Below are 18,867 nucleotides of genomic sequence, written 5' to 3'. Positions count from 1 at the left end.
TATATGACTGTCCTATAGATATCCCTGCAGGCTCTAAGATACCCTAAAAAGGGATTTATCACTCCTTCCACCTCCCCAGCGGCTGCAGGATTTTTCTTTGTTAGAAATAAAGATAACACTTTAAGGCGTAAAAAAGAGATAATCCAATACTCGTCCACGGCAAGGGATAAAGTCACTCAGAGTCCGAGGTAAAAAAGATAAAAAGTAAATCTTTATTATGGACACTCCATGGGATAAAACATGCACAAAAAAATGAACTCAGCTAAGAGAAAAAAGTGAAGTCTGACCGGTTTCGGCTCAGTGTGGCCGTAGTCATAGACACATAACAGGTGTTCAGAATGAGCACCTGATATACCTGTTAACCACTCCCCTTAGGGGAGGGGTATAGAAACATAATTAAAAACAAACACATTACTCAAAGCTGTTGAGAAAAGGGATACTTTTGAACTTTGCTACATTTGGCAACGTATGTTGAACACTTTAAGGCCAATTATATATTATAGGGCTCTTAATTCAGTCACCGTAAAAAAAATGTTATCCGCTTCCTCTCATTCTGAACTTCTTGAACGGCTTAATGGTGCTACGATTTACACTAAGCTGGATCTAAAAGGTGCATATAACTTGTTCATAATAAAGGATGGAGATGAGTGGAAGACAGCTTTCAGGACAAGATATGGCCTTTTTGAATATAGGGTAATGCCTTTTGGGCTTTGTAATGCCCCAGCGACATTCCAGTATTTTGTGAACGATATTTTTAAGGATCTAATTGATGTCTGTGTTGTTATCTATCTTGATGATATCCTCATATATTCAAAAAACCATCAAGAGCATGTGAAGCATGTTATATGGGTCTTGTCACGCCTTAAAAAGCAAAAACTCTTTGCAAAACTGGAAAAATGCCAGTTCAATGTCCAAAAAATTTAATTTTTAGGTTACATTATCACTCCTGATAAGATACAGATGGATCCAGATAAATTATCCGCGATCTCAAATTGGCCAAGACCCACTTCTCTTAAATCCTTGTGGAGATTTTTGGGGTTTTCCAATTTTTATAGGAGGTTTATCTTTAATTTTTCAATCCTCACCAAACCTTTGACTACCCTGACTAAACACCAAAATAAATTTATCTGGTCTTCTGAAGCCGAACAAGCATTTCTTACCTTAAAAAAGGCTTTTGTTTCCACACCTATTTTGAATTTCCCAGACCATAAATGTCAGTTCAAAGTGGAAGTTGATGCTTCAAACACAGGTATTGGTGCTGTTCTGTCTCAGCGGAAAGATAAAAAAGTAAATTTATGCTTACCTGATAAATTAATTTCTTTTACGATATGACGAGTCCATAGATTTCATCTTTACTTGTGGGATATTAACCTCCTGCTAACAGGAAGTGGCAAAGAGCACCACAGCAGAGCTGTATATATAGCCCCTCCCTTCCCCTCCACCTCCAGTCATTCGGCAGAAGGTTATAGGAAGAGAAAAGGAAAGGCCAAAAAGGTGCAGAGGTGACTTAAGTTTACAAAAAAATTAAATAAATCTGTCTTAAAACAACAGGGTGGGCCGTGGACTCGTCATATCGTAAAAGAAATTAATTTATCAGGTAAGCATAAATTTACTTTTCTTTTACAAAGATATGACAAGTCCACGGATTTCATCCTTACTTGTGGGAAACCAATACCAAAGCAATAGGACACGGATGAAAGGGAGGGACAAAACAGGAACCTAAACGGAAGGCAACACTGCTTGAAGAACCTTTCTCCCAAAAATAGCCTCAGAAGAAGGAAAAGTATCAAATTTGGGAAATGTATGAAGGGACGACCAAGTCACAGCCTTACAAATCTGTTCAACAGATGCATCGTTTTTAAAAGCCCATGTGGAAGCCACAGCCCTAGTAGAATGAGCCGTAATTTTTTCAGGAGGCTGCTGTCCAGCAGTCTCATATGCCAGGCGAATGATACTTCTCAGCCAAAAAGAAAGAGAGGTAGCCGTAGCTTTCTGACCCCTACGCTTTCCAGAATAAACAATGAATAATGAAGATGATTGACGGAAATCCTTAATTGCCTGTAAGTAAAACTTTAAGACACGGACCACATCCAAATTATGCAACATACGCTCCTTCTTAGAAGAAGGGATAGGACACAAGGAAGGAACAACAATTTCCTGATTAATATTCTTATTTGAAACAACCTTAGGAAGGAATCCAGGTTTGGTACGTAACACCACCTTATCAGAATGAAAAAAAAGATAAGGGGAATCACACTGTAGTGCTGAAAGCTCAGAAACTCTTCGAGCAGAAGAAATAGCAACTAAAAACAGAACTTTCCAAGATAATAATTTGATATCCATGGAATGCATAGGTTCAAACAGAACCCCTTGAAGAACTCGAAGAACTAAATTCAAACTCCAGGGAGGAGTAATGGGTCTATATACAGGCTTAATTCTAGATAGAGCCTGACAAAAAGACTGAACATCTGGCACATTTGCCAAACGTTTGTGAAAAAGAATTGACAAAGCTGAAATTTGTCCCCTTAAGGAACTCGATGATAACCCTTTCTCCAATCCTTCTTGGAGAAAAGACAGAATCCTAGGAATCCTAACTTTACTTCATGAGTAACCCTTGGATTCACACCAATAAAGATATTTACGCCATATCTTATGATAGATCTTTCTAGTGACAAGCTTTCTGGCCTGTATCAAAGTATTGATGACCGAATCAGAGAATCCTCGCTTCGATAAAATCAAGCGTTCAATCTCCACACAGTCAACTGCAGAGAAATTAGATTTGGATGTTGGAAAGGACCTTGAATGAGAAGGTCCTGTCTCAATGGAAGTTTCCACGGTGGCAAAGAGGACATGTCCACTAGATCCGCATACCAAGTCCTGCGTGGCCACACAGGCGCTATCAGGATCACTGATGCTCTCTCCTGTTTGATTCGAGCAATCACGCGTGGGAGGAGAGGAAACGGTGGAAACACATAAGCTAGGCTGAACAACCAAGGCACTGCCAAGGCATCTATCAGTTCGGCCTGAGGATCCCTTGACCGGGATCCGTATCTTGGAAGCTTGGCATTTTGTCGAGATGCCATCAAATCCAACACTGGTCTGTCCCATCTGAGAATCAATGAGGCAAATACCTCCGGGTGAAGTTCCCACTCCCCCGGATGAAAAGTCTATCGACTTAGAAAATCCGCTTCCCAGTTCTCTACTCCTGGGATGTAGATCGCTGAGAGATGACAAGAGTGGGCCTCTGCCCAACGGATTATCTTGGATACTTCTATCATCGCTAAGGAACTCCTTGTTCCGCCCAGATGATTGATATATGCCACAGTCGTAATGTTGTCCGACTGGAATCTGATGAATTTGGCTGAAGCCAACTGAGGCCACGCCTGAAGCGCATTGAATATTGCTCTCAGTTCCAGAATATTGATTGGAAGAAGAGACTCCACTTGAGTCTAAACACCCTGAGCCTTCAGAAAGTTCCAAACTGCACCCCAGTCCAGAAGGCTAGCGTCCGTTGTCACTATCACCCAAGAGGGTCTGCAGAAACAAGTCCCTTGGGAAAGATGATCCAGCGACAACCACCAAAGAAGAGAGTTTCTGGTCTCTTGATCCAGATTTATCTGAGGAGATAAATCCGCATAATCCCCATTCCACTGTCCGAGCATGCACAGCTGCAGTGGTTTGAGATGAAAGTGAGCCAACGGAACTATGTCCATTGCCGCAACTATTAATCCAATTATCTCCATACACTGAGCCACTGATGGTCGAAGAATGGACTGAAGTGCTCGGTAAGTATTTAGAATCTTTGATTTTCTGACCTCCGTCAAAAATATTTTCATTGTTACAGAATTCCCAAGAAAGGAACTCTTGTCTGTGGGACAAGTGAACTCTTCTCTATATTCACCTTCCAGCCGTGAGTTCTCAGAAAAGACAACACTGTGTCCGTGTGAGATTTTGTCAGATGATATGTTGACGCCTGAATCAGAATGTCGTCCAGATAAGGCGCCACCGCTATGCCTCGCGGTCTGAGAATCGCCTAAAGGGACCCTAGAACCTTTGTGAAGATTCTGGGTGCTGAAGCCAACCCGAAGGGAAGAGCCACGAACTGATAATGTTTGTCCAAGAAGGAAAACCTTAGAAACTGATGATTATCCTTTTTTATTGGAATATGAAGGTAAGCATCCTTCAAGTTTACAGTAGTCATATATTGACTCTCCTGGATCATTGGTAAAATTGTTCGTATTGTCTCCATCTTGAATGATGGAACTCTTAGAAATTTGTTTAGACACTTGAGGTCTAAAATGGGTCTGAACGTTCCCTTTTTTTGGGAACCACAAATAGGTTTGAGTAAAACCCCTGTCCCTGTTCCAATGTTTGGACTGGACAAATTACTCCCATAGTCGAAAGGTCTTTTACACAGCGTAAGAACGCCTCTCTTTTTATCTGGTTTGCAGATAACTTTGAAAGATGAAATCTCCCTCTTGGGAGAAAGTCCTTGAATTCCAATTGATAACCATGGGTCACTATTTCTAGTGCCCATGGATCCTGAACATCTCTTGCCCAAGACTGAGCAAAGAAAGAGAGTCTGCCCCCTACTAGATCCGGTCCAGGATCGGGGGCCGCCCCTTCATGCTATCTTAGGAGCAGCAGCTGGCTTTTTGGATTGTTTACCCTTATTCCAGTTCTGATTGGGTCTCCAGACTGACTTAGATTGGGTAAAATTCCCTTCCTGCTTTGAGGAGGAAGAAGAAGCGGGGGGTCCTCCTTTGAAGTTCCGAAAGGAAAGAAAATTAATCTGTTTACCCCTCATTTTAACTGACTTATCCTGATGTAGGGCATGGCCTTCACCTCCTGTAATATCAGAAATGATTTCCTTCAATTCTAGCCCGAAAAGGGTCTTACCTTTAAAGGGAATAGCTAAAAGCTTATGTTTTGATGACACATCAGCAGACCAAGATTTGAGCCACAATGCTCTACATGCTAAAATAGCAAATCCTGCATTCTTTGCCACTAATTTAGCAATTTGAAAAGCGGCATCCTATATAATAAAAGGCCAAGTGTGTTTGTCCGAAGCTGTCATGCGCAGTAGAGACAGCACGAGGACAAACCCACCTGGCCTTTGAGAGTCCCTAGCTGATCTGCAGCCTCGGCATAAGTGGGGGTGGTTGGGTGTGAGCAGGGGCGGGGTCGACGTGAAGGGGGCATGACCATGTGTGGATGCCCGCGCAAGGGGCGTGGCCGGTCGTGAAAGGGGCATGGCCGGACTCGGTCGCGCGATAGAGGGGACTGGGAGAGAGACAGCAAAAGAGAGGGGGGAGAGAGACAGCAAAAGAGAGGGGGGAGAGAGACAGCAAAAGAGAGAGGGGGAGAGAGACATCAAAAGAGAGAGGGGGGGAGAGACAGCAAAAGAGAGAGGGGGGAGAGAGCGCAAAAGAGAGGGGGGGAGAGAGAGCGCAAAAGAGAGGGGGAAGAGAGAGCGCAAAAACATAATTTATGCTTACCTGATAAATTCCTTTCTTCTGTAGTGTGATCAGTCCACGGGTCATCATTACTTCTGGGATATTACTCCTCCCCAACAGGAAGTGCAAGAGGATTCACCCAGCAGAGCTGCATATAGCTCCTCCCCTCTACGTCACTCCCAGTCATTCGACCAAGGACCAACGAGAAAGGAGAAGCCAAGGGTGAAGTGGTGACTGGAGTATAAATTAAAAAATATTTACCTGCCTAAAAACAGGGCGGGCCGTGGACTGATCACACTACAGAAGAAAGGAATTTAACAGGTAAGCATAAATTATGTTTTCTTCTGTTAAGTGTGATAAGTCCACGGGTCATCATTACTTCTGGGATACCAATACCAAAGCAAAAGTACACGGATGACGGGAGGGATAGGCAGGCTCTTTATACAGAAGGAACCACTGCCTGAAGAACCTTTCTCCCAAAAATAGCCTCCGATGAAGCAAAAGTGTCAAATTTGTAAAATTTGGAAAAAGTATGAAGCGAAGACCAAGTTGCAGCCTTGCAAATCTGTTCAACAGAGGCCTCATTCTTGAAGGCCCAAGTGGAAGCCACAGCTCTAGTAGAATGAGCTGTAATTCTTTCAGGAGGCTGCTGTCCAGCAGTCTCATAGGCTAAACGAATTATGCTACGAAGCCAAAAAGAAAGAGAGGTAGCAGAAGCTTTTTGACCTCTCCTCTGACCAGAGTAAACGACAAACAAAGAAGACGTTTGTCGAAATTCCTTAGTTGCCTGTAAGTAAAATTTTAGAGCACGGACTACATCCAGGTTGTGCAGTAGACGTTCCTTCTTCGAAGAAGGATTTGGGCACAGAGAAGGAACAACAATCTCTTGATTGATATTCCTGTTAGTAACTACCTTAGGTAAGAACCCAGGTTTAGTACGCAGAACTACCTTATCCGAATGAAAAATCAAATAAGGAGAATCACAATGTAAGGCTGATAATTCAGAGACTCTTCGAGCCGAGGAAATAGCCATTAAAAATAGAACTTTCCAAGATAACAACTTTATATCAATGGAATGAAGGGGTTCAAACGGAATGCCCTGTAAAACATTAAGAACAAGGTTTAAACTCCATTAGCAAAGATAACTAATTCTGAAAGCAGGAAAAAAATTACAGAATAAACGTTTTTTATCTCAGTCAACTATAATTCTCACAGCTCTGCTGAGAGAAATTACCTCCCTCAAAATAAGTTTTGAAGACCCCTGAGTTCTGTAGAGATGAACCGGATCGTGCAGGAAATACAATGAGCTGCTGACTGAAATTTCTGATGCGTAGCAAAAGCGCCACAAAAACGACCCCTCCCCCTCACACACAGCAGTGAGAGAGAACAGAAACTGTCAGAAAAAAGATTAAGCAACTGCCAAGTGGAAAAATAGTGCCCAAACATTTATTCACTCAGTACCTCAGCAAATGAAAACGATTTTACATTCCAGCAAAAACGTTAAACATAATTTCTTAGTTATTAAACAGCTTTATGTACTTCTTACAGTGTAATTCTAGTGAAGTACCATTCCCCAGAATACTGAAGTGTAAAGTATACATACATGACATTATATCGGTATGGCAGGATTTTCTCATCAATTCCATTGTCAGAAAATAAAAGCTGCTACATACCTCTATGCAGATTCATCTGCCCGCTGTCCCCTGATCTGAAGTTTACCTCTCCTCAGATGGCCGAGAAACAGCAATATGATCTTAACTACTCCGGCTAAAATCATAGCAAAACTCTGGTAGATTCTTCTTCAAACTCTGCCAGAGAGGTAATAACACACTCCGGTGCTATTTTAAAATAACAAACTTTTGATTGAAGATATAAAACTAAGTATAATCACCATAGTCCTCTCACACATCCTATCTAGTCGTTGGGTGCAAGAGAATGACTGGGAGTGACGTAGAGGGGAGGAGCTATATGCAGCTCTGCTGGGTGAATCCTCTTGCACTTCCTGTTGGGGAGGAGTAATATCCCAGAAGTAATGATGACCCGTGGACTGATCACACTTAACAGAAGAAAGAGAGAGGGGAAGAGCGCAAAAGAGAAGGGGGAAGAGCGCAAAAGAGAGGGGTTGAGAGAGAGCGCAAAAGGGAGGGGTGGAGAGAGAGCGCAAAAGAGAGGGGTGGAGAAAGAGCGCAAAAGAGAGGGGGAGAGAAAGCGCAAAAGAGAGGGGGAGAGAGAGAGCGCAAAAGAGAGGGGGAGAGAGAGCACAAAAGAGAGGGGGGAGAGAGAGCACAAAAGAGAGGGGGAGAGAGAGCACAAAAGAGAGGGGGGAGAGAGAGCACAAAAGAGAGGGGGGGGAGAGAGCGCAAAAGAGAGGGGGAGAGAGAGAGAGCGCAAAAGAGACGAGGGAGAGAGAGAGCAAAAGAGAGGGGAGAGAGGGGGGGAGAGCGCAAAAGAGATGGGGGAGAGAGCGCAAAAAAGAGGGGGGAGAGAGAGGGCAAAAGAGAGGGGGGAGAGAGAGAGCGCAAAAGAGAGGGGGGAGAGAGAGAGCCCAAAAGAGAGGGGAGAGAGAGAGAGCGCCAAAGAGAAGGGGAGAGAGAGAGCGCAAAAGAGAGGGGGAGAGAGAGAGCGCAAAAGAGAGGGGAGAGACAGAGCTCAAAAGAGAGGGGGGAGAGAGAAAGCTCAAAAGAGAGGGGGAGAGAGAAGCAAAAGAGAGGGGGAGAGAGAAGCAAAAGAGAGGGGGGAGAGAGCAAAAGAGAGGGGGAGGGAGAGAGTGCAAGGGGTGGGACCGCTGTACTGCAAAAAATGGCCTGTGTGAACGGGCTTTAGGACTAGTCAGTAATAAAAGAATTAGCTAGCTTGAGAGCCTTAATTCTATCTAAGATGTCATCTAATGGAGTCTCAACCTTAAGAGACTCTTCTAGAGCCTCAAACCAAAAAGCTGCTGCAGTAGTTACTGGAACAATGCAAGCCGTAGGTTGTAAAAGAAAAACCCCTGATTAACAAATAATTTCTTTAGTAGACCCTCTAATTTCTTATCCATAGGGTCTTTGAAAGCACAACTATCCTCAATGGGTATAGTAGTACGCTTAGCTAGGGTAGATATAGCTCCCTCTACCTTAGGGACCGTTTGCCATGAGTCCCGAATGGTATCTGATATGGGAAACATTTTCTTAAAATTAGGAGGGGGAGAAAACGGTATGCCTGGTCTATCCCATTCCTTTCTAAAAATTTCCGAAATTCTCTTAGGAACCGGAAAAACATCAGTGTAAGTAGGTACTTCCAAATATTTATCCATTTTACACAATTTCTCTGGAGGAATCACAATAGGGTCACAATCATCCAGAGTCGCTAAAACCTCCCTAAGTAACAGGCGGAGGTGTTCAAGCTTACATTTAAATGACATAGTGTCCGAATCTGTCTGAGGTAAAACATTCCCCGAATCTGAAATTTCACCCTCAGACAGTAATTCCCTGATCCCCAACTCAGAACTGTGTGGGAACATCGGAAATAGCTAATAAAGCATCAGAGGATTCAGTATTTACATTAATACCTGACCTACTGCGTTTACCCTGCAACACTGGAAATTTAGACAATACCTCTGTAAGGGTAGTTGACATAACTGCAGCCATCTCCTGCAGAGTAAAAGAATTAGACGCACTAGAAGTACTTGGCGTCACTTGTGTGGGCGTTAAAGGTTGTGACACTTGGGGAGAATTTGATGGCATATCCTGATTCTCTTTAGACTGAGAATCATCCTTAGACACACTTTTTTGACCTAATATATGGTCTTTACAATGTAAGGCTCTTTCAGTACAAGAGTTACACAATGTTAGAGGGGGTTGCACAATAGCTTCTAAACACATAGAACAATGAGAATCATCAATGTCAGACATGTTGAACAGACTAGTAATAGGCACAAAAGTTGTTTAAACACATTCGGCTAGATTTAGAGTTTGGTGTTAGCCGTCAAAACCGGACTACCGCTGGTATTTAGAGTCAGTCAGGAAAGGGTCTAACGCTTACTTTCCAGCCGCGACTTTTCCATACCGCAGATCCCCCTACGCCATTTGCGTATCCTATCTTTTCAATGGGATCTTTCTAAAGCCGGTATTTAGAGTCTTGGCTGAAGTGAGCGTTAGAAATCTAATGACAAGACTCCAGCCGCAGAAAAAAGTCAGGAGTTAAGAGCTTTCTGGGCTAACGCCAGTTCATAAAGCTCTTAACTACTGTGCTCTAAAGTACACTAACACCCATAAACTACCTATGTACCCCTAAACCGAGGTCCCCCCACATCGCCGCCACTCTATTAAAAACCCCTAATCTGCCGCTCCGTACACCGCCGCAACCTACGTTATCCCTATGAACCTCTAATCTGCTGCCCCTAACACCGCCGACCCCTATATTATATTTATTAACCCCTAATCTGCCGCCCCCAACTTCGCCTCCACCTACCTACAATTATTAACCCCTAATCTGCCGACCGGACCTCACCGCTACTATAATAAATGTATTAACCCCTAATCCGCCTCACTCCCACCTCAATAACCCTATAATAAATAGTATTAACCCCAAATCTGCCCTCCCTAACATCGCCGACACCTAACTTCAAATATTAACCCCTAATCTGCCGACCGGACCTCACCGCTACTCTAATACATTTATTAACCCCTAAAGCTAAGTCTAACTTAACCCTAACACCCCCCTAAGTTAAATATAATTTAAATCTAACGAAATAAATTAACTCTTACTAAATAAATTATTCCTATTTAAAGCTAAATACTTACCTGTAAAATAAACCCTAATATAGCTACAATATAAATTATAATTATATTGTAGCTATTTTAGGATTAATATTTATTTTACAGGCAACTTTGTATTTATTTTAACCAGGTACACTAGCTATTAAATAGTTAATAACTATTTAATAGTTACCTAGTTAAAATAATTACAAAATTACCTGTAAAATAAATCCTAACCTAAGTTACAATTAAACCTAACACTACACTATCAATAAATTAATTAAATAAAATACCTACAATTACCTACAATTAAACCTAACACTACACTATCAATAAATTAATTAAATACAATACCTACAAATAAATACAATTAAATAAACTAACTAAAGTACAAAAAATAAAAAAGAACTAAGTTACAAAAAATAAAAAAATATTTACAAACATTAGAAAAATATTACAACAATTTTAAACTAATTACACCTACTCTAAGCCCCCTAATAAAATAACAAAGACCCCCAAAATAAAAAAATGCCCTACCCTATTCTAAAATTAAAATAGAAAAGCTCTTTTACCTTACCAGCCCTGAAAAGGGCCTTTTGCGGGGCATGCCCCAAAGAATTCAGCTCTTTTGCCTGTAAAAAAAAAACATACAATACCCCCCCAACATTACAACCCACCACCCACATACCCCTAATCTAACCCAAACCCCCCTTAAATAAACCTAACACTAAGCCCCTGAAGATCTCCCTATCTTGTCTTCACCACACCGGGTTCACCAATCGGTCCATCCAAGCTCAAGCGGGGGGCTGAAGATGTCCATGATCCGGCTGAAGTCTTCATCCAAGCGGGAGCTGAAGAGGTCCATGATCCGGCTGAAGTCTTTTATCAAGCGGCATCTTCAATCTTCTTTCTTCCGGGTCCATGTTCATCCCGCCGACGCAGAACATCCATCTTCACCGACGACTTTCCGACGAATGACGGTTCCTTTAAGGGACGTCATCCAAGATGGCGTCTCTCGAATTCCGATTGGCTGATAGGATTCTATCAGCCAATCGGAATTAAGGTAGGAAAATTCTGATTGGCTGATGGAATTAGCCAATCAGATTCAAGTTCAATCCGATTGGCTGATCCAATCAGCCAATCAGATTGAGCTCTCATTCTATTGGCTGATCGGAACAGCCAATAGAATGCGAGCTCAATCTGATTGGCTGATTGGATCAGCCAATCGGATTGAACTTGAATCTGATTGGCTAATTCCATCAGCCAATCAGAATTTTCCTACCTTAATTCCGATTGGCTGATAGAATCCTATCAGCCAATCGGAATTCGAGGGACGCCATCTTGGATGACGTCCCTTAAAGGAACCGTCATTCGTCGGGAAGTCGTCGGTGAAGATGGATGTTCCGCGTTGGCGGGATAAACATGGATCTGGAAGAAAGAAGATTGAAGATGCCGCTTGATAGAAGACTTCAGCCGGATCATGACCTCTTCAGCTCCCGCTTGGATGAAGACTTCAGTCGGATCATGGACCTCTTCAGCTCCCGCTTGGACGAAGACTTCAGCCGGATCATGGACATTTTCAGCCCCCCACTTGGGCTTGGATGGACCGATCGGTGAACCCGGTGTGGTGAAGACAAGGTAGGGAGATCTTCAGGGGCTTAGTGTTAGTTTTATTTAAGGGGGGTTTGGGTTAGATTAGGGGTATGTGGGTGGTGGGTTGTAATGTTGGGGGGGGTTATTTTATGGGGGTTTTTTTACAGGCAAAAGATCTGAATTCTTTGGGGCATGCCCCGCAAAAGGCACTTTTCAGGGCTGGTAAGGTAAAAGAGCTTTTCTATTTTTATTTTAGAATAGGGTAGGGCATTTTTTTATTTTGGGGGGCTTTGTTATTTTATTAGGGGGCTTAGAGTAGGTGTAATTAGTTTAAAATTGTTGTAATATTTTTCTAAAGTTTGTAAATATTTTTTTATTTTTTGTAACAGTTCTTTTTTATTTTTTGTACTTTAGTTAGTTTATTTAATTGTATTTATTTGTAGGTATTGTATGTAATTAATTTATTGATAGTGTAGTGTTAGGTTTAATTGTAACTTAGGTTAGGATTTATTTTACAGGTAATTTTGTAATTATTTTAACTAGGTAGCTATTAAATAGTTACAGGTATACCCCGCTCATACAGCAGGTTAGGGACCGGAGCCCCGTTGTAAAGTGAAAACCGCCTTAAAGTGAAACAATGAGTTTTTAGCTTTCTTTTCACTTGCCAGTGTGTTTAAAAACTTGAAAACATGTTTGAACTAACATATATTAGGGGTGCAATAGTACTATGTGTAGTTTAACACTAGCACAATACAGTATTCAATTAGTATTTAATAAATACTGTACCTGTAAAATAGTGACAATTACTGTAGTAAAATTTGCCAGACTATAACACTGAGACACAGATTGCACTGTAATGCTGTAAACAGAGTGAACTGCGCATAATAAAATGGTGCCAGTCACTTTTTTTTGCAATCTTAAAAAGATTACAGCACTGTTTCAAAATCCTTGGAGGCTGAACTTCAGCTTCACAAAGCGCTGTATAAGCGAAGCGCTGTAAAGTGAAGCGCTGTAAAGTGAGGTATACCTGTATTAACTATTTAATAGCTATTGTACCTGGTTAAAATAAATACAAAGTTGCCTGTAAAATAAATATAAACCCTAAAATAGCTACAATATAATTATAATTTATATTGTAGCTATATTAGGATTTATTTTACAGGTAAGTATTTAGCTTTAAATAGGATTAATTTATTTAATAAGAGTTAATTTATTTCGTTAGATTTAAATTATATTTAACTTAGGGGGGTGTTAGTGTTAGGGTTAGACTTAACTTTAGGGGTTAATACATTTATTAGAGTAGCGGTGAGGTCCGGTCGGCAGATTAGGGGTTAATAAATATAATATAGGGGTCGGCGGTGTTAGGGGCAGCAGATTAGGGGTTCATAGGGATAACGTAGGTTGCGGCGGTGTACGGAGCGGCAGATTAGGGGTTAAAAAAATATGCAGGTGTCAGCGATAGCGGGGGCGGCAGATTAGAGGTTAATAAGTGTAAGGTTAGGGGTGTTTAGACTCGGGGTTCATGTTAGGGTGTTAGGTGCAGACATAGGAAGTGTTTCCCCATAGGAAACAATGGGGCTGCGTTAGGAGCTGAACGCTGCTTTTGTGCAGGTGTTTGGTTTTTTTTTCAGCTCAAAATGCCCCATTGTTTTCTATGGGGGAATCGTGCACGAGCAAGTTTTTGAAGCTGGCCGCGTCCGTAGGTAGGCTGGCGTCTGTTGTTACAATTGTCCAGTCCGGCCTGCTGAATGGCATCCCCCTGGACAGATGTGGCCGAGAAAGCCACCATAGAAGAGAATTTCTGGTCTCTTGATCCAGATTCAGAGTAGGGGACAAGTCTGAGTAATCCCCATTCCACTGACTTAGCATGCACAATTGCAGCGGTCTGAGATGTAGGCGTGCAAAGGGTACTATGTCCATTGCTGCTACCATTAAGCCGATCACCTCCATGCATTGAGCTACTGACGGGTGTTGAATGGAATGAAGGACACGGCATGCATTTTGAAGCTTTGTTAACCTGTCTTCTGTCAGGTAAATCTTCATTTCTACAGAATCTATAAGAGTCCCCAAGAAGGGAACTCTTGTGAGTGGAAAGAGAGAACTCTTCTTTTCGTTCACCTTCCATCCATGCGACCTTAGAAATGCCAGTACTAACTCTGTATGAGACTTGGCAGTTTGAAAGCTTGAAGCTTGTATCAGAATGTCGTCTAGGTACGGAGCTACCGCAATTCCTCGCGGTCTTAGTACCGCCAGAAGAGCACCCAGAACCTTTGTGAAGATTCTCGGAGCCGTAGCCAATCCGAATGGAAGAGCTACAAACTGGTAATGCCTGTCTAGAAAGGCAAACCTTAGATACCGGTAATGATCTTTGTGAATCGGTATGTGAAGGTAAGCATCCTTTAAATCCACTGTGGTCATGTACTGACCCTTTTGGATCATGGGTAAAATTGTCCGAATAGTTTCCATTTTGAACGATGGAACTCTTAGGAATTTGTTTAGGATCTTTAAATCCAAGATTGGCCTGAAAGTTCCCTCTTTTTTGGGAACCACAAACAGATTTGAGTAAAACCCTTGTCCTTGTTCTGACCGCGGAACCGGATGGATCACTCCCATTAATAAAAGATCTTGTACGCAGTGTAGAAACGCCTCTTTCTTTATTTGGTTTGTTGACAACCTTGACAGATGAAATCTCCCTCTTGGGGGAGAGAATTTGAAGTCTAGAAGGTATCCCTGAGATATGATCTCTAACGCCCAGGGATCCTGGACATCTCTTGCCCAAGCCTGGGCGAAGAGAGAAAGTCTGCCCCCCACTAGATCCGTTCCCGGATCGGGGGCCCTCGATTCATGCTGTCTTAGGGGCAGCAGCAGGTTTCCTGGCCTGCTTGCCCTTGTTCCAGGACTGGTTAGGTCTCCAGCCTTGTCTGTAGCGAGCAACAGCTCCTTCCTGTTTTGGTGCAGAGGAAGTTGATGCTGCTCCTGCTTTGAAATTACGAAAGGAACGAAAATTAGACTGTCTAGCCTTAGGTTTGGCTCTGTCTTGAGGCAGGGCATGGCCTTTACCTCCTGTAATGTCAGCGATAATTTCTTTCAACCCGGGCCCGAATAAGGTCTGCCCTTTGAAAGGTATATTAAGCAATTTAGATTTAGAAGTAATGTCAGCTGACCAGGATTTTAGCCACAGTGCTCTGCGTGCCTGAATGGCGAATCCGGAATTCTTAGCCGTAAGTTTAGTTAAATGTACTACGGCATCTGAAATAAATGAGTTAGCTAACTTAAGGGCTTTAAGCTTGTGTGTAATCTCATCTAATGGAGCTGATTCAAGTGTCTCTTCCAGAGACTCAAACCAAAATGCTGCTGCAGCCGTGACAGGCGCAATGCATGCAAGAGGTTGCAATATAAAACCTTGTTGAACAAACATTTTCTTAAGGTAACCCTCTAACTTTTTATCCATTGGATCTGAAAAGGCACAGCTATCCTCCACCGGGATAGTGGTACGCTTAGCTAAAGTAGAAACTGCTCCCTCCACCTTAGGGACCGTTTGCCATAAGTCCCGTGTGGTGGCGTCTATTGGAAACATCTTTCTAAATATCGGAGGGGGTGAGAACGGCACACCGGGTCTATCCCACTCCTTAGTAACAATTTCAGTAAGTCTCTTAGGTATAGGAAAAACGTCAGTACTCGCCGGTACCGCAAAATATTTATCCAACCTACACATTTTCTCTGGTATTGCAACTGTGTTACAATCATTCAGAGCCGCTAACACCTCCCCTAGTAATACACGGAGGTTTTCCAGCTTAAATTTAAAATTTGAAATATCTGAATCCAGTTTGTTTGGATCAGAACCGTCACCCGCAGAATGAAGCTCTCCGTCCTCATGTTCTGCAAATTGTGACGCAGTGTCTGACATGGCCCTAATATTATCAGCGCACTCTGTTCTCACCCCAGAGTGATCACGCTTACCTCTTAGTTCTGGTAATTTAGCCAAAACTTCAGTCATAACAGTAGCCATATCCTGTAATGTGATTTGTAATGGCCGCCCAGATGTACTCGGCGCTACAATATCACGCACCTCCCGAGCGGGAGATGCAGGTACTGACACGTGAGGCGAGTTAGTCGGCATAACTCTCCCCTCGTTGTTTGGTGAAATATGTTCAATTTGTACAGATTGACTTTTATTTAAAGTAGCATCAATACAGTTAGTACATAAATTACTATTGGGCTCCACTTTGGCTTTAGCACATATAGCACAGATATCTTCCTCTGAATCAGACATGTTTAACACACTAGCAAATAAACTAGCAACTTGGAAATACTTTTCAAGTAATTTACTATAATATGAAAACGTACTGTGCCTATAAGAAGCACAGAAAAAGTTATGACAGTTGAAAATTAATAAACTGAAAAGTTATAGCATCAAATCTTTGTAAAAAACACAATTTTAGCAAAGGATTGCTCCCATAAGTAATGGATGATCCGTGGACTGGATACACTTAACAAGAGAAATAGGAATACTGCTTACCCCATTCCCATACAGGGAAATAAATGCCAGCCAGTTCTGTTATATCAAGTCTCCTCAGAATAAAAAAGGCTGCACATACCATAATGCTGCTTGTAGCATGAAACCGGTCTCCACACTGAAGATGTCTCATGGTTACCTTCAGAAGTCTTGTGGGAACCAGCATGGATCTTAGTTACAACTGCTAAGATCATCAACCTCAGGGCAGAAATCTTCTTCCATATCCCCCTAAGGAAAATAGTACTCACCGGTACCATTTAACCCCTTAATGACCGGACCATTTTTCAATTTTCTTACCCTTAATGACAATGGCTATTTTTACATTTCTGCAGTGTTTGCGTTTAGCTGTAATTTTCCTCTTACTCGTTTACTGTACCCACACATATTATATACCGTTTTTCTCGCCATTAAATGGACTTTCTAAAGATACCATTATTTTCATCATATCTTATAATTTACTAAAAAAAAATGATAAAATATGAGGAAAAAATGGAAAAAAACACACTTTTTCTAACTTTGACCCCCAAAATCTGTTACACATCTACAATCACCAAAAAACACTGATGCTAAATAGTTTATAAATTTTGTCCTGAGTTTAGAAATACCCAATGTTTGCACGTTCTTTGCTTTTTTTGCAATTTATGGGGCAATAAATACAAGTAGCACTTTACTATTTCCAAACCACTTTTTTTCAAAATTAGCGCTAGTTACTTTGGAACCCTGATATCTGTCAGGAATACCTGAATATCCCTTGACATGTATATATTTTGTTTTAGAAGACATCCCAAAGTATTGATCTAGGCCCATTTTGGTATATTTCATGCCACCATTTCACCGCCAAATGCGATAAAAAAAAAAAAAAGTTCACTTTTTCACAAATTTTGTCACAAACTTTAGGTTTCCCACTGAAATTATTTATAAACAGCTTCTGCAATTATGGCACAAATGGTTGTAAATTCTTCTCTGGGATCCCCTTTTTCAGAGATAACAGACTTATATGGCTTTGTGGTTGCGTTTTGGTAATTAGAAGGCCGCTAAATGCCGCTGCGCACCACACGTGTTTTATGTCCAGGAGTGAAGGGGTTAATTAGGGAGCTTGTAGGGAGCTTGTAGTGTTAATTTTAGCTTTAGTGTAGTAGACAACCCCAAGTATTGATCTAGGCCCATTTTGGTATATTTTATGCCACCATTTCACCGCCAAATGCGAGCAAATAAAAAAAAAACTTTACATTTTTCACAATTTTAGGTTTCTCACTGAAATTATTTACAAACAGCTTGTGTTATTATGGCAGAAATTGTTGTAAAAGCTTCTCTGGGATCCCCTTTGTTCAGAAATAGCAGACTTATATGGCTTTGGCGTTGCTTTTTGGTAATTAGAAGGCCGCTAAATGCTGCTGCGCACCACACGTGAATTATGCCCAGCAGTGAAGGGGTTAAATTAGGTAGCTTGTAAGGAGCTTGCAGGATTAATTTTAGAGATCAGCCTCCCACCTGACACATCCCACCCCCTGATCCCTCCCAAACAGCTCTCTTCCCTCCCCCACCCCACAATTGTTCCCGCCATCTTAAGTACTGGCAGAAAGTCTGCCAGTACTAAATAAAAGTTTTTTTTTTTTTTTTTTTTAAATAAAAATAATAAAATATTTTAGTTGTGATGAACCCCTTCCTTAGCACCAACCTCCCTGATCCCCCCCTCCAACTCTCTAACCCTCTCCCCTACCTAATTACCGCCATCTTGGGTACTGGCAGCTGTCTGCCAGTACCCAGTTTGGCCCCACAAACCAAAGTATTTTAATTTTATTTTTAACTTTTATTTTTATTTTTAATTATTTCTGTAGTGTAGCAGCCCTCCACAATACCCCCACCCCCTCCCCCTCCCAGATCCTTTTATATGGAAAAAAATGTTTTTTAACTTTTTTCCCCCTTCCTAACTTCATTGGTGTCAGTGTGGCTAATGCGTGCACGCGCATCCACGTGCACGTGCGTCCACGTGCACACCCTCGTGCACGCGCGCGCATCGTGCACGCGCGTGCACACGCTCCCTCCTCCCACCCGGTCAAACGGCACCATCGGCACCATCGCTACCAGTGCAGAGAGGGCCACAGAGTGGCTCTCTCTGCATCGGAAGCTTGTAAAGGGGTATTGCAGGATGCCTCCATATCGAGGCATCACTGCAATACCCTCAGAGCTGCTGGAAGTGGTTGTGATCACTTCCAGCACTCTGTTAGACAACTGACGTACCAGGTACGTCCATTGTCATTAACTGCTTGTTAATGCATGACGTACCTGGTACGTCAGTTGTCATTAAGGGGTTAAAATAACAAACTTCTTGATTGAAGAAACTAAAACTAACACCTCACTTTACCATGTCTTCCTAGTATAACACAGGCAAAGAGAATGACTGGAGGTGGAGGGGAAGGGAGGGGCTATATATACAGATCTGCTGTGGTGCTCTTTGCCACTTCCTGTTAGCAGGAGGTTAATATCCCACAAGTAAGGATGAAATCCGTGGACTCGTCATTTCTTTGTAAAAGAAAACTAGAGAATATCCAGTTGCCTTTTACTC

This window comes from Bombina bombina, chromosome 6 (assembly GCF_027579735.1).
Source record: "Bombina bombina isolate aBomBom1 chromosome 6, aBomBom1.pri, whole genome shotgun sequence".
NCBI lineage: Eukaryota > Metazoa > Chordata > Amphibia > Anura > Bombinatoridae > Bombina > Bombina bombina.
Note: the sequence above shows the minus strand (reverse complement) of the source record.